Source organism: Mustela erminea, chromosome 1, assembly GCF_009829155.1.
Source record: "Mustela erminea isolate mMusErm1 chromosome 1, mMusErm1.Pri, whole genome shotgun sequence".
Taxonomy (NCBI): Eukaryota; Metazoa; Chordata; class Mammalia; order Carnivora; family Mustelidae; genus Mustela; species Mustela erminea.
The window spans coordinates 106,303,148-106,322,701 of NC_045614.1; the positions used below are offsets into that span (position 1 = coordinate 106,303,148).

The 19,554-nt window shown below is 44.4% G+C and overlaps 1 protein-coding gene across 2 annotated transcripts in view; it reads left to right on the plus strand.

The window, feature by feature from the left end:
* Positions 1 to 19,554, plus strand: part of MB21D2 (Mab-21 domain containing 2) — a 112,039-nt gene that overhangs the window by 24,396 nt on the left and 68,089 nt on the right. Inside the window, exon 1 of one of the 2 annotated variants that reach the window (XM_032337761.1) lies at positions 9,789 to 10,868. The exons of the other annotated variant lie outside the window; for it this stretch is intronic. The gene's annotated coding sequence lies outside the window, so the exon portion shown is untranslated. Of the gene's footprint in view, positions 1 to 9,788; positions 10,869 to 19,554 lie in introns of those variants that run through there. 2 annotated transcript variants of the gene reach the window in all.

The window sequence follows — 19,554 nt, forward strand, 5'->3', positions numbered from 1 at the left end:
ATGATTTCTCAAAGTCTCGAGAGTTGAAAACACTAGGAAAATTCTCCTTTCTTTTATTTCTGATGGGAATTTCCCCTGGTGAGTGTGATCTGTGAAAATGAAGTACACAGTGATGAGGCTTCGTGCTTGTGTGCACATAACTGTACCGTTAACCAAGCTACCTTTGTGTGTTTGATCGTCCTTCTCCTGTGATGGAGGCAGGAACATTCTTTAGTTACTTATTCCAAGGAGTCGTTTTTTTCCAGAAGCACCAAACATGTCAAGAAAAGGTTGCTCTTGTTTTTGTGTGTGCTGGGAAGAAAGAAAAGTGAAAAGAACTGTTTTCCTGACTAGCTGTAGTTTCAGAAATCCCATTAGACATTACTTATATCTTAAAATCCACCCTTCACAGAAAAGACATTTCTGAAGTCAAACTTCAGATTATTTGGGTTTCTTACTGGCCGAGCAGCATTTTTATTATTTTATGAAACTGAGTGATGACTCTCTGACTGCGGGTGATCAGGACCCAATGTCTTTTTAGAGGAGGTTTTTAGACTGTATTTAATCTTACAAATGGTAGAGTGATTTCTTGTGTGGGGGAAAACTTTTACCATAATGTTTTACTGTCACATTGTCTATTTTATTTTTTAGATTTTTATTTATTCATTAGAGAGCGAGAACGAGCTGGGAGAGGGGCAGACGGAGAGGGAGAAGCAGGCTCCCTGCTGAGCGTGGACCCTGAGGTGGGGCTGGAGCCAAGGACCGTGAGATCATGACCTGAGCTTGAAGGCAGGTGGTTAACTCACAGAGCCACCCAGGCGCCCCTGCCACATTGTACATTTTGCACAGAATCCACAAAATACTTTTCAAGTTCCGGTACTCTGGGTGCCTAGTTTTTTGTTTCTCTCTTCATTTTGGGGGTGACAGTTTTGGCTAGCTCTTGAGCCACCCTGGCACAAGCCTCCAGAAACTGTTTTTTGGTGTGTTTTTCTTACCATCCTGTGATCCACGGTAGGGCTAGATGGGGCCTGGCCTGGCAGGGATCTTGTAGTTTGTTTGCAGGCTGCAATCTCAAGGAGATGTTTCTAGGACCACAAACTTGGAAAAAGAATAACACGTGTTAAGTAAAAATTAAGTATTAAGTGTGAAATGAGAGATTCAGAGCCAAGAAACCTCTTGGAAGAGCCAATTCATTGAATTTTCTTCTCCAAGGAGCTCCAGCAGTCTGGGCCTCTGCATTCCAGCCATTCCAAGCTGCTCACTGGTTTCGATTCTCCCATGGTTCCGTGGCTTCTTCCCTGGCTTCGTTTGTATTTCTCCTTCGTGGATTCTAAGCACCAGTATTTTAAGGCCCAGCCTGAAAGCCATTTTAGTGAAGACCTCCTTAATTCTTTTTTTTAAGATTTTATTTATTTGACAGAGAAAATATGTGAGAGGGAGCACAAGCCAAAGGAGCAGCAGGCAGAGGGAGAGGAAGCAGGCACCCATGGAGCAAGGAGCCCTATGTGGGGCTCGATCCCAAGACCCTGGGATCATGACCTGAGCCGAAGGCAGGCGCTTAACCGACAGAGCCACATAGGTGCCCCTCACCTTAATCCTTTTGTGCAGGAGTCTGCCAGCTCTGAATGGAATTAGTATGTGCATGTGTGTTTGTGTGTGTTGAGCAGATCCATAAACTGTATTTTAATTATTCTGCTGTCGATTTTTCCACTGGGTTTGTGATAGGCAGGACCCTGTGGATTTTTCCCCTTCCCTTCCCTGTAGCTGGTCCCTGTCCTGCCTGTGCAAACACTGAGGGAGGGGGTGTGGTCTGAGCTGTTCCTCTAGACTTTGGAGAGATTGGACCTGGAGTACACAGGACAGAGGGCCAAGTGCCTTCTCCTTTATATCACTCCTTGCTGAGAGAAACAAGAATTAACACTTTAGGAAACATATTTGCAAAGAGGGAGGGATTTAGAAGCTTTTATAATTAGATTTCAAAAGACAGTGAGTGAAGACAAAGCATTTTAAGTCAAGTAATTCATATAAACTGCTTAGTGCTTGCCTCGCACTTAGCAAGCTCTCAACAAATGGGAACCCTACAATCCCATAGGAATGGCTTAATCACGTATCATACCAGCTAAAGGAGGGAATCCTCAATTATAATCCCTTCCCTCTGGGCATGGCTAGTCTAACAGATAATAGAGCAGTCTTTGAGGACAGAAGACTTTGGTCACATTCGCCAACGACCATAAAACATTAGAGGAACTAACAGTATTTTGTGGACAAGATTTTTTATGAGTAGAGATTTTGTTGTTGTTATTCTTCAGGGATTTGATGGCTGTTTAGGAATGTTCATGCTTAAATGGATTTTATTTCTTATATCAGATGGAATTTACTAGAGTTTCCAAGATATTATTTTTCTCTCTTAACCTTCTTGCAGTTTGTTAATGATTCTCAAGTCTTGCCTTTGCTTCTGAACTTTGACATCTAGACATGGTTGGGATTTTTTTGTGTTTTTGGTTTTTTTTTCAAAGATTTTATTTATTTATTTGACAGACAGAGATCACAAGTAGGCAGAGAGGCAGGCAGAGAGAGAGGAGGAAGCAGACTCCTCACCGAGCAGAGAGCCTGATGTGGGACTCGATCCCAACCTGGGGTCCTGAGCAGAAGACAGAGGCTTTAACCCACTGAGCCACCCAGGTGCTGCATTTTACTTTGTTTTGTTTTGGTTTAGTCATTACTTAAAGATTCAGGAACAAATCTATCAGGGCAGTAATCTTTCATTTCTACTTAATGAGCTTAGAGGTCCAGGGCTGGCGGTGAAAAAAACTTACCTGATTGCTGGGATTCTTCTGTTTTTGTATACTGTCCTCTGTTTTGGTGGTTACCACTGAGTGAACAGCGATGCCTGGTCCTGGGGTGCAGAAGGGTGGGAAGACCTCTCTCCAGAACATGGCAGTGTTGGTGCCCTTCTCAACCCCAGAGAAGCAATGTCAAGAACGCTTAGCTGGCTTCTCCCCTTGCAAAGGCTTGCTTGCTGCCAGGAAGTCCACCATCGCCTCGCTCCTCAATGTGTGACCCATTAAGACTTTTTATTTTGGAGAACCTCAAATACACAGAAGTAGGGAGACTAGTAGAATGAACTCCTATTTACCTGTCACCTACCTTTAATGTCTGTCAACCCAACTCATTTTCTCAACTTCACCCCACCCCACCCCAGATTATTTGAAAGCAAATCACAGCCATATAATTTATCCACAAATATTTCTTTTTCCCCTTTTTAAAATTAGTTCTATAATATACATAACATAAAACTTAACCATCTTAACATTTTGAAGTGCAAGTTCAATGGTGTTAAGTACATTCACATTTTTGTGCAACCAAGCTCGAGTACTCTTTCCATCATGCAGAACTGAAACTCTATGAACATTAAATATCTTTTTCCTTCCTAACATAATCACAGTACCATCACACCCGAAAAAAAGTTACGTTTCTTAATAGCGTCCAGTCCCCAATCAGAGTTCCAAGTCCCCACATTATAGTTTAGCCTAAAGAATTCAAGGCATTCAAGGCGCCTGGGTGGCTCAGTGGGTTAAGCGTCTGCCTTCTGCTCAGGTTATGATCTCAGAGTCCTGGGATGGAGCCCTGCCTTGGGCTCTCTACTCATCAGGGAGCCTGCTTCCCCACCACCCCCCTCCCCTGCCACAGGCCTCTCTGCCTACTTGGGATATCTGTCAAATAAATAAATAAAATCGTAAAAAAAAAAAAAAAAAAGGCATTTGGTTCCGCATCTTCTCTCTGTAAAGCTGGTGGTTTTGTTTGGTCAATGAAGAATCTAGAGACAGTGGCGAGAGTGGGCCTTGTGCTTTCCCACCTAGTAGCTAGGATTTTCTATGAAGCTTTTGTAATTTCCAACACTCAGAAATCAAGAGTTTTTCAGGTAAAAAGAGCATGGATTTTTGATTAAGGAGAGCAAAATCTGTGTCACTCATTGCTTCTTAGAACTGGGCAAAATATTTACTCTTTCAGGATTTTCAAGTCACAAGATTTCTGTGAAAATTGAATCAAATTGCAATACCGTATAGCCATTAGAATGAATGAACTAGAGTCATATTACCCGTGTGGATAATTCTCAAAAACAGTTTAGAAAAGCAGGTTGCAGAATGATTTGTACAGCCTGACACCGTTTATTTAATGTTAAACAGAAACCAATACTATAAATTGTTTGTGATTACACACATGCAGTAAAGCGTGAAAACATGCCTCAGAATGACAGCTGCACATTTCAGGATAGCAATCCCCTCCCTCGATGAACGGGAGAGTAGCATAGAATAGCTGTATCTGTAGATTTTTTTCTATTATCCAAAAATCTGAAGGAAGTATGGTGAAATGTCAAGATTTGCAAAAGCTGCCTGATGGGTATCTGTGGCATTATTTCTGTTACGTATGTTTGGATATACTACAAAAGAAAGACATTTTAAAAACTGGCCAGTTTATGTGCAAATATTTTGTAGACTCAGGCACTCAAAGATGTTATTAAGTAGGTCTTATTTATATTCTCAGCTCATCACAAAAATTTGAAGCTGAAAAATAATTTGATGCTGGGTACAAAAATTATAAAAATGATTTAACTGGTGGGGCTCCTGGTGGTGTTAAAGATGTCCAAAAAAAGGGGGCACCTGGGTGACTCAGTGGGTTAAAGCCTCTGCCTTCGGCTCATGATCCCAGGGTCCTGGGATCTAGCCCTGCATCGGGCTCTCTGCTCAGCGGGAAGCCTGCTTCCCTTCCTCTCTCTGCCTGCCTCTCTGCCAACTTGTAATCTCTGTCTGTCAAATAAATAAACAAAATCTTTAGGAAAAAAAATTTTTCAAAAAAAAATTAGGAAGAGCCACTTGTGAAGTGTGTGGGGTCGTTCAAAATTTCAGTCCATCTTCTGTGTCCTACTCGTTTCATCTATGTGGATTCTGGTAAAGGACAGAAGTGTTGTAACAGTGGACCAGAGCCATTGCTTATTTCATTGGAATGTAGAGCTCTGCTGCTTCCAAGGAAGGTTCAAGGTGGAAGAGTACCAGCTCCCCTGTGGCTAGGTAGCCTCCAAAGCATCTTGTGCCTACAAACCGTGCACTTTGCCCTCAGTTCCCTTTGCTGCTGTCCCATCTGTAGACAGCAGGACTCTAAGTCCTGGGAGTCCTCTGAGTCCTGGGAGTCCTGGGTGGTTTCAAAGAGCCGTGAGAAAGGGGCTTCTTGGAGAACTGTGGGTTTTGAATCACCTTTTCCTTACATCCGGGTTTTCCTGCTGTGCCCATGGAGCCCACTGATCAGTGGTCTCATTATAATAATCCTGCCTAGAGGGTATGATAAAGGGCACACATTTGATATTTATTCATGAGTATAGACTGGAAACCATTCATCAGGGATGCTCTTTCTGGCAATGGGGAAGATTTGGGCTTTTAAACCAAAGTAGATGTGCTGGGGGTGGGGAGCAGACATGTTAATTAAGCCCCATTGACACGAATGATGGAATAGGTCATGCCAAGAGCTTCAGTATGTGCTACTTATTCAGGTTGTCTAGCATCAAGCTCCCTGAGTTGTGGTTGTTTTATTGTTCGTCATTAAATGGAGCCTACAACTGTAGTCACATCTGGTACCTGAAGACAGCCCGGAGGTCTGCCTCTAGTCTAATGTAACCCTCGCTACTGTGATTTTATTTCCCTCACAGACCGATTTTTGTCCCCTTAATCATATTTATTGCTCTTATCTCAACTCTCAAATATCTCTAATCTCCCAGAAACATATATAATTATCTTTTAAGGGTCTGAATCGTGCCAGATGTAGCAGAAGAATGGCTTCCTGGCTCTCGCACAACACTAAATCATTTTGTATCAGGTCTTCCCGCTTAGAGTGGGAGCAACACTCCGTCCTTTTCTCGCCAGGATTCATGCATTTGTCCTCTCCTCCAGGTGTTCATCAGATGCTTCTTGAGCATCTCTTCTGTGTAGGGAGCTCTGGCGGATGCTGTCAGGGAGACAGAGTCCCAGGAAAGGGGAAATGTACACCTAGATCTGCGCGCTAAGAGAGATTCTTGAAGCAACCTCTGCATTTTTGTTTGACTGTGGTTGGAATGGAGCAGTTGCCGGGCTTGAAACTCACCTGTGTCCCTCTGTTAGCCTGGTCCTCCTCGCACTGTAGTCCTTCACTTCCATTTTCGGTTGCAGATAGTTAATAGGGAGTGAGGGTGAGTGCAAAATTGCAGAATGATTGTGTCTGAAAGGTGGAGACGTCAGGGGGATGACAGATTTACAGTATGAACCAGCAGCTACGGAAATGCAGTGCAATCCCACATTAACATCATTGCATGTATACAGGATGGACACTGACTTTGAAAGGTAAGGGGATGTCTCTTTGGATATACCTGAGATGTTCCTATATCAAGGACTTTGGGCTTGACTTTTCCTGTGTGTGAAACCGTGTCCCTGTGAATCGAAGTGGTGTTGAGTCACGGCTACCCCCTTTGCTATGACAGACACAACCTAGCCAACTGACCAAGCCTGAGAAATTACTAGAACTGATTTTTTTTTTTTTTTTTTTAAGCAGATGGAACTTTCCTATCTGGGTGTCCTTTAAGGACATGCCTCTAATGGAGAATGGTGGTATCTGGAATGGATGTGAATTTAACTCTTCCTAGTCTGGGAACTATTTAAAGATCATATACCCTTGTAGCTGGAGCTGGTGTTGAGAGAGAAGTGACTTTTCCTAGAATTATAGTTGCGGCCCAGGGACTGAGATTTCAGTCTGCGACTCTCCTCGCTGGACTGTAGGAGAGATACACTTACTAAGCAGTGTTTTAAGGTAACTTCGAGTGGATTGTTTCCTTTCCCCCCTTCTTTTACGGAATAGTTGAAAATTTACCTCACTGACAATAAATACCAAACCTGGCTGTGAACCCGAACTAGAGGCCATCTCTCTCATTCCCTGCACTTTGGTATCGATTTATATGTATATCCTCTACTGCTCTTTCCAACCTGAAATATAAATGTTTACATACATGTTTTGCTTTCATGCTAGGCTAGAAACTAGACCTTTTCTCCTGTATCTCTCTTGTCAATGTATAATATTTGTTAGGGTTGTAAACATGACTCCCATACAAATGTAAATGAGTACATGTCAAAGAAATACTTGACTCATGAATGAGGGAACCAACAGGAAGTTAAAGCTGGTTCAAAGAGCCTTTGAGGAACTGTGTTATTGGAGGCACTGACAACTATTGAAGTAAGATTGCTAGATTAGATCTGAAACCCTACAGGGCAATAAAACAATAACATTTGCGGCTCTCATTTCCACCTATCAGAAGTCATATGGCTCTGTAGTGGGGGAAAAAAGAATTTGCAGGTTCATCTGTAACTTCACGAAGTCTGAACCCATATTGATTAAAAAGCAAACCAAACACAGGTGCAACTCTTAGAAAATAAAATAATCCTTGAGAGCACCCCACAGATAATACTCTAGTATGGGATCCAACATACATCCCTCCTTCCTTTTGCCTTATTTCCAGGCATTGCATCATGTTTTCTCACGTCTTCTCTGTGGTTGCCCTTAGCCAAGGAGTGTGTGCATTCCTTCATTTCTTCTTTTGTTTAATAATTACTGAATGTCCGTTTTGTGCCAGGGAGTACGTAGCCACTGAGATATCTGTAACTGAATGAGTCAGATGATCCTTGCTCTCCAGGAGCTCAGAGGCTGTTCCATTCACATCCTATAAGGGAGGCAGGGAGTTCTTTCCAGGAATCAGTTTCATTGTGGGGGAAGCAGTGGAAATCATCTTTTTTTGTTGTTCCCCGTCCCTTTTGGGTTTCAGTGCTTAAAAGGCTAGTTTAAAATGCCTGTATCACCAAGAATGACAACCAGAGCCAGGGCTTTTTGGGGTAAGACCGGACAAATATCCATGCCACCTCTTTTTGTTCGTGTGGCATATACCTTTCCAGTGATAAAATTTTCGTCTTCTGATGTGAAGGGGTCCCCCGTGGCCTATCCCGCCACTTCTCTCCAGAGACCTCCCTCTTTTTGCCTCCACAAGTACAGATGTGCTCCTAACTGGTTAGACCAGTTTGTGACATAAATTTAAGGAACTTCTGGAGCAGCAAGGTCCTGACTGCTTTTCCCCAGAAGGGTTTAGGTAACTTATGGCTCAAATTTCATGGCTGTCAGTACAGTTTTCTTACAGCATACATATACATATATATATGCATTTATTTAGGATATTTGAGGTGTTTGCCAGTTTAATCTAATTCTTTCTTTCAAAAAATAGTGGGGGTGGGGGTGGCTGACTTTTGTCTTAGAATCATAAAACATGGAGTTGCAAGGAGCCTCAGAGAGCTTTCTGGCTTGCCCCTTTCCCAGCTAACACCGGGAAATAAAAACCAGAGAAGCCGGATATTAATTAACCTTTGTTCTCATGATGAGTCACAGCTAGATCTGAAGCTTTTGTTTAGTTTTGGGTTCCTTCTTTTATAGTGGTGGTTCCTATCTGCATTTTTTGGTGGCATTTAAGTCTTCCAGAAAGGATGTGTTTCTTTTGAGTTTGGGTCTTTGTATTGGTTTACAAAGATAGATGCTAGATGCTTGTTGTTGGTTTGGGTTTTTTTAAACATTTTATTTATTTATTTGAGAGAGAGAAGGTGAGGGGCAGAGGGAGAGGGAGAGAAACTCAAACTCTGTGCTAAGCTTGGAGCCCAAAAGGAGGCTCTGTTTCACGACCCTGAGATCATGATCTGAGCTGAAACCAAGATCCAGATGCCTAACTAACCGAGCCACGCAGGCACCCCAGTGCGAGATGCTTGTTAAAAATTCAATTAATACTTCAAGATACCAGGAAGAAAGCAAAAATCCTCCGAAATCATGGCCTCCAGCAATAATTTTACTGAACATCTTTGGGAACTTCCTTCCAGGCAGTCCTCTCAGTATTTACATCTGTATCTATATTTGCCTTTAGGTATAGATGTGTATTTTTCTTTCTAATCTTCAGTAAATGGGAAGAGCATCATTTTCTTGCAGGTGTTTCTTCTTTAACTTGAAAGATGATACTCAACTTATTTTAAGTACACATGGAAGTATTTTCCTCTTGGATTGTATGTTACTTGTATTAATGCATCTCTAGGAATGGAACACAAACGTTTACTGTTGTTACTTAATCATAAATGTAAGGACAGGTTATGTCTTTGGAAGCGGCGGGTGGGCTAGCTGTCGAGATGCACCTCGCAGGTTCTCTTGGAGGGAAGGGCTTGCTGACAGCTGGGGGCAGGGCAGCATGCAGACAGCCTTGAGCTAGCTGTCAGCTCCACGGGAGTCCCCTTTGGCTGTGCTGCACAGAGCTGCTTGCCCAAGGCCATGCGCTCCCTGGGGCATCTGCATCTGGTGACATCTGGTGACATCTGGCACTACTGGGATATGAAGGCTCCCTGGATACCAAAAGGCCCCGCTGAGAAGCCGAAGCCGTCTGGTTGCTTTCCTGTTCCATCTCTGCCTCTGCCCAGTCTCCTTCCTCTTCCTCCCTTTGCAAGGGTTGATCCTTAATAAATACCTTGAACTCCAAACTTCATATAACTTCTGCTTCTGAGGAACTCAGCCTGGGGCACTGGGTTTTTTTGTTTGTTTGTTTGTTTGTTTGTTTAGATTTTATTCATTCATTTGAGAGAGATAGAGGGAACACAAGCAGTGGGAGAAACAGAGGGAGGAGAAGCCAATTCCCTGCTGAGCTGGGAGCCGGATGTGGGACTCCATCCCAGGACCTAGAGATCATGACCTGAGCCAAAGGCAGACATATAAGCATCTGAGCCATGTAGGGACCCCTGCTGCTGGGATGTCCTCCTGGGAGCTGGTGGAATCCTAGGGTACTCAGGATGTCCGGATCCATCCATTCCTCCTCTCAGTGAGCTCACACTCTCCTTCGCTGCCCCTCGTCAGAGGTGTGGGGTTGGAAGAATTTGGCCTTAGGCAGGGGCTAAAGCTGATAGCTCTGTGGTTTTAAGGAAAGTTCTAAAGACTTTCTTGCTAATGGTATTTGTACAATAAAAATCTGTTTTAGTTGTTTATGATATTAGTCATTGAAGATTTATCTGCTTTGGGAGAAATTTCTCCGGAACCACTGAAAGTTCCTGCCCAAGAGTTGATGAAGATATTTTCCCCTCCAGTAGCTACCCCCTTCTTTGGCTTCCCCCACTTCAAACCTGCTACAGGATGAACGGTGTCCTCTCCGGAAGATCCCTGTTTGCACAACCTCTCCGATTGTGCTTTTATTTCCAGCAGATCCTATAGTCTCACTAATCAGCTGGAAAGAAATAGGGTGATGGAAGGTGCAGGAAGCAGAGGCCTTTCTGAGGCCTAAGGAGGTTTGTTCCAGTTATGGCCTGTGCTCAAAATGCTGAGTCACCTTGGTTAGTGCTCAGAGCTCTGATGGACGGACCCTGCCTCTCCTCTCCTCAAGGTTCCTGTGGAGACCTTTGATTCAAGGCTGTTTGTGCTGGTGGAATCTGGCCTAAGGAGAGCCATGGGTATTCTGACGCCTCTCACAATCTCCCATCTCTGAAAGAGTCACGGTTGCTCTCCCCTAATCTCCAAGACGGAGTGTGTTTTGCCTTTAACCTCTAGCCTTAGCCAGACCTGCTATGTGCATTTCAGAATCCGTGTATATTTTAGGAAGATAAGAAGGCCTGCAGAAGATTTGGCCATTGCTTCTTTAGCACCTTTTTCTGTCTTTTTCTGGGGTGGGGGAGTGGAGGTGCTCCTTTAAAATTTTGCAGACACCGGGGTTCCTGCTCTTTTTCATCACCACGTGCCCCCTCTGCCCCGGCCCCGTGATCAGCACGTACGTTAGCCAGGACTGTAGGAGGAATTGGGACTCTTGGAGTAAGGTCTGCAAGTCATAGTTCATATGAATGCAGAAATTCAAAAGCCTTGCTTGACTTAATGGATGCTTTTTAAAGCTATAAAAAAAAAAAAGTTACTTTTTCATGAAAGGGCAAACTAGACCAGAAGATGCTGCTGAATAAATCTTTATTCTATAGACGGTAATAAGTAAAGACCTGATATCAAAGAACTTAAGCTTTTTATTTCTTGTCCAATTTTCTCTGTGGGGGGAAAAGGTCTATAAAGCCACTCATCTGTGTCCACCTTTTTAATAACTTAGTCATGCTTTTGAATTTGCCTGGGGGAAGAGAACTCATAAGTAGATAATACACCACGAAGTCAAAAAAGCCATTTGAAGTCATTTAGTTCACTTTTCATTTTGGGTGCTGGGAAGTGGGAAGAAGGGAAGGTACAGCTTAAAGGCAAATTTTTGTTAGGGATAGTGGCTACCTATCTCGTGTCTTCTTCCTACCCCCATGTTCTCTCCCAGTGGTTTTTTTTCCCCTTCCTTTTCCAACAATAGGTTTTCATGAAAGGAAGGTTGTGGTTTACTTAGGATCCCCAAATTCCCAACAGGTGGTATCTTTGGCCCTTCCAAGTTTTGACAATAAAGTCCTCATCCAAATTTAGACATGGAGACTTGTGGAGAGAAAGACATGCAAACCATGCATCTGACTGGAATACCTGCCTGTGAACTTACTAGACCCTCAGCCCCCACCTCTGAGTAGCTGGTGTCACTCAGTGGTTACTTATTCTTGTTAACAAAGATGCACTGGGGGGTGCCTAGGTGGCTCAGGCGGTTGTGTCTGCCTTCACAATCCCAGAGTCTTGGGATCGAGTCCCGCATCAGTCTCCCTGCTCGGTGGGGAGCCTGCTTCCCCCTCTCCTCCCTGATCCTGCTTTCTCTTGCTATCTCTGTCTCTCTCTCTCCCAAATAAATTAATAAAATATTTTAAAAATATATGCTTTGGTTAGGAGTTTGAACAAGATTCCTTGAGCCGACATTTGAGTATGGATAAATGTTACAAAATATATATGTACAATGTAAACCTACAGATAAACAGCATATGTGAGTCATTACTGATGAACAGGATACACCATGGGACGATGCCTGTGAAGCCTTGTGGGAGGTCAGCGAGATTAACTCCTCCTTGAGCGGCTCTGACATGTGTGGCCAGGGAAGCTTCATGGATGAGTTTATATTTGAAGTGGGCAGAGCTTAGAGTAGAGAAGTGGGAATGGTGTGAATTAAGTTTCGGGTATTGGGAAAGTACATGCATGACCTCCTTGATGGAGGTAACCTGTCTGAAACGGTTCTCAGTACTCAGGATGATGGTCCTATTTTTTTCAGTTATGAAGGATGTTGTTATGGGTGCTCTTTTAAAGATGAGCTTGGAATCATCTGGAATGATTTGAAAGTTCCACAGTTTAAATACAAAATAATAGATATGGTAATCTCTGGAATTCATTCCATCTCCTTAGTTAGAAAACTAAGAAGATGCAGGCGTGCAACTAAGGCGTTAGTGGAATCCCCGGGTCCTGTCTAGCACACATCTTGTGCAGTACATGGCACTGGGCTTGCTTACAGAAGAAACATTGATGGGTTTTCATTCCTCCCTTCCTCCTTCTTCCTCTTTGCTTCTCTCTCTCTTTCTTGCATTCATGCACAAACGTATATTAATGATTGTGGGCAGAGATTGTTCTAGATCCCAGAAATAAATGCCAAGCAAGCTACTGCCCACAGGTTTCCCTCAGAAAACAGACTGTTACAGTTCTGAACAGGTGCTATGACAACACATACAGGAGAAGCACCTACCCCGGGTTGGTGCCCTAAGAGAGCTTCTGGAGACAGCTGGAGCCTGAAGGGCCAGTAGGAAGAAGCAGACCAAGGAGGAAGAAAGAAGGGGAAAGGAAGCATTTTAACTAGAGGGCAAATTCTTCAAAGGCCACTGAGCCCAAGGAAAACTTGGCCCTCCCAGGAGCCACAAGTGGTTCAGTGTGAGTGACAGCTGGAGCGAATGGAGGAAGTGGCCAGAAGCAGGGCTTCAGGGTAAACAGAGGCTAAAGAATGAAGAGCCTTATGCACCTGCCTTATTGTAGAACATTATCCTCAGGAGAACGCAGTTGCTGTTGATGGGCTTTAAGCAGGGAAATGGAAGGCACTTCCAGAAGAGCACTGTTGCACAGGGCTGGGCAGGGGCTCGACAGACTAAAGGAAGGCAGATAGGTAGGAATGTGTTGCAGTAGCCCAGGAGTGAGCTGATGGGAGCCTGGACTGGAGTGGGAGCACCAGTTATGAAGAATACAGGACAGGTTTTCCAGAATGATTAGAAGGTACACTTGTTCACGTGAGTGTTGTCGATGTGGGCGGGAAAGAAGGGGCAGAAATCCAAGATGATGGCTCGGTTGCTCTTTTGGGTACAAGACCATATCCTGGAGCATTCACGGAAGAGTGCAGAAAGCAAAAGGAAACGGCTCACCACTGGTTCCATTGAGGTGACTGTCCCTAGGAAACATCCAGGGATGATACGGACGTTCTACCTTTGCTGTCGGCTGGCCTGGCCCTGGTGGTGGTCGGTGCAGTGCATCAGAACTGTAGTCTTACTCATGAGGAAAAGTAGAGCCCAGAGAGGTGGTGCAACCCACTTAGGGTCACAGAGCTACTTACGGGTTAACCCAGGTCTAACAGCTAAGTCTCCACATTTGCCTAGGTGTGTTTCCATTCCTGTTGTTGGCTCAGTAGCCTGTGGAAAACATGTAGAGATCTATTTATGTAATCATGTTGTCCCTTGCTTGAGAAGAACTGCTGATAGTAAAAATGTGGGCCATAAATCCACGTGGGGACTGTGCCCCATTTGCATCTCATTTGGTTCCATCTGCCCTGTCTTAACACAATTATGGCAACTTTGTTAGGCAAGTAGTTGCTTAATACAGTGGAAAGTCTTAATTACTCTTTAATAGCTATGTACAGAGGGAACGTCGACCTTAATGTTTAATCATTTGGTTCTCTTGAAAAAGTTTATTTTGGTATTCCATTTGTGTACTCATAAAATATATAAATGCATATTTTCTCCATTTCCATTTTCATTCCAGATTTCAGTGGCACAAAAATATTTTCTTTTTGAAGTATTATTGCTATATAAACATGGCAAATTTAATGAAAAATTAAAAATTAAAAATCCTCCCACAGTCTTTTCATAACAACAACAACAAAATTCAAGCTTTATGTTCTTTTACTATCTGTCCACATCCATATGGTAATTCTAATTTACATTCATTTTTCTAACTGTTTTCTCCCACCAAATATTTTGCCCTATTTGTTTGCTCGTTTATTTGTTCATTCATCCATTTGGCAAACATCTAAGTATCTTCTAGATGCATGGTATTAGGGGTTATAGTAGTGTCTGTCCTTACCAAGCTGACATTTGGAAAATAGAGGAACGGTTGGGTGGGTAATATATTCATAGGTAACAAGTAAGACCTAACAGGGAACAATTGCAATTGATTGAATACTCATGTTAATCAAATAAACACGTTTTTATGTTGTAGATGTAATATAACTACTTTTCTTGTTTTTTATCATTGTTTTTATCATTGTATCAGTCAGGGTCTCTGGTGGAAATGGGTGACACACCCAAGTTAGGATAAATGGAGGAGGATTCCATATAGGGACATCGACACCAGGATGGGGCAGTGCCGCAGGGCTAGGGACTTCAAACCCGTGTTTACCTAAAGGACCAGAGGAGGAGACATTTTGAAAGTAAACATTTTACAAGTACCTTCAGTGTGTTAGGTGCTGTACTCAGTGCTGACCAGAAGGGAAGTGATGTACTGGTGGGGGGTCTTCTGCCTCCAGAGAGTGAAGAGCAGGACAGGCAGAGGTGGGCTCACAGGAAGAGGCAGGAAGGAGACCATGTGGTTTCTCCAGCTTTGAAACTGGCTAAATGGAGGGGGTGGGAAGAAGGGCAGGTCGGAAGACTGAGTTGAGCTCAGTTGAGCTCTCAACCCGAACTTTTCAGTTTGGGGCTCTGGGTGGGTTCTCTTTGGGGAGGGGAATGAACAGGGAGGGCTTAGTTATATATGGACCTGGAGGCCTCTTCCCCTTCACCCTGGTGTCATACAAATATCAGCACTCTCTTGTATGTTGTGACACAATGACAGTTGGGAAGTACCAAGTACTATCTTTGGGTTATCAAGTACTGTTATTCTAGAAATTCTCCCTGTACTGTTTAAAGCTATACACTAGAGCACTGGTGACATTACTCAACTTAAATGTAATCATACCGGTAGTAGTTGTGTGTACAGTGGCCTTCCCATTGTCCACATTGGAGGCTGATGGAGCCGAGGGATGGGTTTCATTTTGGAGAGTGTCCGGATTGAAGCATGTGATAAGCACTTCCCTCCCTGGTGGAGGTATAGGACAAGGAGCAGGGGGTATGCTTACGAGGGATGTGTGTCTTCTAAACTTGTGAATTTTGCATTGGGTGCTTTGCTAAGCATCACCAATTGGGGGAACTGTTGGCTTTGGGGAGCTAATGAAGCAGTTATGGGGAACCTCCTAAGGGAAAAGGGAGTAACGGTCAGAATCCAGTAGCATCTTGAGGGCTGTAACTCTGTGTGTGTGTGTGTGTGTGTGTGTGTTTTCTGTATCTGAATGAATGAAACCTTGGCTGTGGCTCCTGTTTTCAAAGACACAGTGTAGGGTCTTTACTGCTGTTAAGTTATTGATTATCTATTGTTTTGTGCTATTTTGCTCTCCTGATGGAGGCAGAGAAGCTTGTCCAGAGATGAGCCTAGGGGGAACCTGGAAACTGATTCTGCTCCTTAATTTCAGCCGTCCCCTTATCCATAATTCTTTCTCAGTATTGAAATGTTCAGCCATAAAGTCAAAGCTTTGCTGCTTTTTATCCTTGGGGCCCCTGGGCTCCGCTTGACCTTGGGTTATCTTTTGGTTTGTTTGTCCATCTCTCTTTACCTCATATTGTAAAGTACCTCAAATCCTTTTTGGAAACAGGTGGAACTTTACTCAGTTATTGGCTAATCCACGAGTAAATCGTTTTCCTTTGTCTAAATCTAAACAGTCAGAAAGCTAGGCAAGAATTATTTCCATACCTCAGTTTTATGAGAGACAAACTTGGATCATGAGTATTTAAAAAAAAAAAAAAAAGTGAAATGTCTAGGAAATGATTAAGTCAGCTCTACCTTAATCTATCACAGTGTTGGATTATTTTTCTTTATACTTCAGCATTCTATACTGTCTCTGTTCAGTACCCAAAGGTATTTCTAGTTATTGAACTAGAGGGTCTCCTTAATTGTTCTCCCTACCGACACTTTTGTCTCTATCCTGTCACTCCTGTTTGAAGCTTTCCTGTGGCTCCCATTATCATCAGATTGAAAGTCATCCCTTCCACACTGTTGGCTCTCTTCACTCTAGGTTTCCCTTGAGGTCCTTTGGCCTGACTCACTCTGGACTTGAGACCTTGGAATGTACTTTCTCTGGCTTCTTCCCCTTCTTATTCTTCAGCCCAGAGGTGAGGCTGGCTGGGTTTGTTCATTATACTCCCATCTGTACCTGTACTTACTATCCCTTATAAAACGTCAGTCCTCCTTTATAGAAGATAGTCCCCATGTGGACAGATGCTGCATTGCTCTTGTTTACTGCCATGTCCTCTGCTCTCTGCTCAGTGCCTGGAAAACTGCACACTCAAGAAAGATTTGTTGAAAAAAACGAAATGTGTCCTTTATAGTAGTCAAGTTTTGTTGACATCAGTAAGCTGTATTTGGCAAGTACTATCAACTTGTAGATAACTATCATTTTTAACCAATTATAGCCTTCCTTTTCTAGTAAGCTTAGATATCTTCAATCTGCACAGAATGGCAACTTTTCATGCTAGGTGATGGTTGGCACAGGGCAGGCGGGCAGAAGGTGGATTGTGTGTGCAAGTGATTGGCTCGGCTCCTGGCTTCATGAACATGCTCACGGTCCACTTTACGATACAAAATGTTCCCTTGCAAACCATCTCCTTGGATGGCTTCATCATAACCTCTGAACCTGGCAGAGCAGACGTCTTTATCCTCACCCTACAGCTAAGAGACGAGCCTAACAAGACCCAAGCAGGGTGTGGTTGAGCAGTTGTTCCGGGCATTGGCCCTGAGGATGGAGCCGACGTCGGGCCACACTGACTGGAAGGAGAGCAGCACAGAATTCCGGTAGCCGCCGGAGACCATTCTCAGTTCGGATGTATTTTTGCCTTAAGCAAAGCATGTGATGAGTGGTTATCTGTTTCAGCATGGGTTTGCGTATTTAAGTATCAGGGTCGCATCACCGAAATGCCCAGATGATCTGGTGTGCTACCCCGCCGTGCTCACGATGCTTTAAATGTTCTGGTTTATTCACCCGTTTTACAGATGAGAAGCTGAGAGTCAGAGGGTGCCATTAACCAGGAAGGCTCAGCTGGGCACGGGAGTTGGGATTCAGACCCAGATTTCCTGGTTTGCGTCAGGGAGGTTCTCTTCGTGCACTGACCGTGAGGCAGCCTTGAATGCGTGGCTTAGGGATCACCGTGTCTGAGCCGTCCTGGACCAAGATTGTCACTATTTGGTTGTGTAATTTATTCCACGATGATGATGATTAGCCTTCTTCAGCGAGCCATTCTGATAAATTGCAGGCCCTTGCTGCAGTCAAGCATCATCCATCCAAGTACGATTGCTGTACAATTTATTTTCCTCTGGGAATTGCTCCACATGCCTCCGATATAATGTGAAGGCTGCAGCCGCCTCGCTGCCTGCTGCTCAGTTCCCCTCCCTAGTTCAGCCGATTGTCGAGCGCAGTGGTGGCTGCCCAGAGAGCAGGGGTCTTCTCCATTATTCATGATGTTAGTGTCGGGTTGTCGGCTTTGGCCTGGGCAGACTGGAATGGGCTCATTGATGGCAGCAGGTGCAGCTGCTTCCTGTGGAGCTGGCCGCAGCCCTGCCGCAAGCTGAGGTCAAGGGCTGCTGGGGATACGGGCTTTGCAGAGCAGAGGTCTCACCAGTGTAATTGGCAGTCTTCGCTCTCCCATGGCACAGCCGGAAACTCAACTGCAGTGCGAGTGTGGCTAGGGTCCGCCAGGACCATAGGATTCTAGATGGTGCTGGGGCTTCGTTCAAGTGATGGGGGAGACAGGATGGTTAGAGCCTCAGACCCCAGCCAGAGCCAGCTTTTTAGATTCTGGATTGTTCCATTCCCCATGTCTGTCTGTCTCCACCACCCAATGCCGCCACATTATTCCTCCTCCTTCTCCTCCTCCTATTTCATTACTAAATACAGTATATTTCTTTTAGCAACTAATCTGTGGCCTACTGAATCCTTTAGTGTTTTATTTGACGGATGCCTTTTTGGTTAGTAGCCTGGTCCCCAAACTCACATTTCATTGACCCCATTTCGCGCTGAGCTTTCCATGGTGGTTTCCTTAGCTAGCCGCTAGTGCCAATCTGCTCGGCTGCCTCAATCCTTCACCACTCTATTGTGGCCACTGCCACAGCACGGAAAAGCTGCGGCCACCAAGTCCTAGGAACATTAGGATCTTTCCTAACAAGGAAATAACTCAGTCCCATCTTTTCATTTTAAAGACCAGAGAAATGGAGTCCTGATGTGTTTAACAATTTTGCCTGTGGGTGCTTCCATCATCAGTCTCCCCTAATGACGTCTTTCTTTGCCACTGATGACTGGCGTGGTATGGGAAACAGCAAGGGCCGGTGAGAGCCCTGTCTCTGTTAGCTGGTAGCTCAGCATTGCAGCAGCAAAGTGGGGTTAGAAAACACAACAGATTTGCTTCAGCGGAATATGCATTTTTGGTGACCTGTGTCATTGAAAAGTCCAGGACAGCTGGCTCCATGAAAAGAGTCAAATGTTGTCCTGGCTCCAAATCAGGCCTTGTGTCTTTCCTTGTTGTGGCTGTTTCCCATTGCATTGACTCCATTTTCTTGTTCTACCTGCCTTTTATCTATCTGAAGCCCAGGGCTTGAGTGTGGGGGAGGGGTAGGCAAAGCTCTGCCTCTTCTCCAGCCTTCTTGGCACCCAGTCCCACTAGCCTCTGAATTTGGCTGTCATAGGGAGTACAGAGGAAGAAGTGGAGGCCACTGAGATGCATGAAGGGCACAGAGTTGGAGCTGGGAGGGCTTTTCAGGTCCCTGTCTTAGTTACTGATTGCTGCATAACAACCACCCCCCAAACCTAGTCGCTTAAAACAACAGCTTATTATATTTGATGATTCTGTGAATCAGGAATTCAGGCAGGGCATCCAGAAGATGGCTTATAATTGCTCTCTGGTTTCTGTACCTCAGCTGGGAGCTGGCCAGACATCTCTCTCCCTTGCTCCTTCTGGTCTCCCCCACACCCCCAGTCTTCCCATGTGACCAGTGTAGCCTTCCTCATAACAGGACAGCCTCAGTGTAAGTCAGACATTTGGCATGGATGATCAGGGATCCGAGAGAGAATGCTCCAAGAGACAGCAAGGGGAAGCTGCTAGCTTCTTAAGGCCTGGGCCGGAAGATCTGTGAAGCATCACTCCGGTGATACTCGGTTGACCTGGCAGTCGGAGAGCCCGCCTAGATTCCAGGGGAAGAGGACCTCTTCTATTCCCAGATGGAATTACCGGAAGCCCCCAGAGAAGCCATGATTGACCTAATTTTTCAGAACCCTCCTCTCAG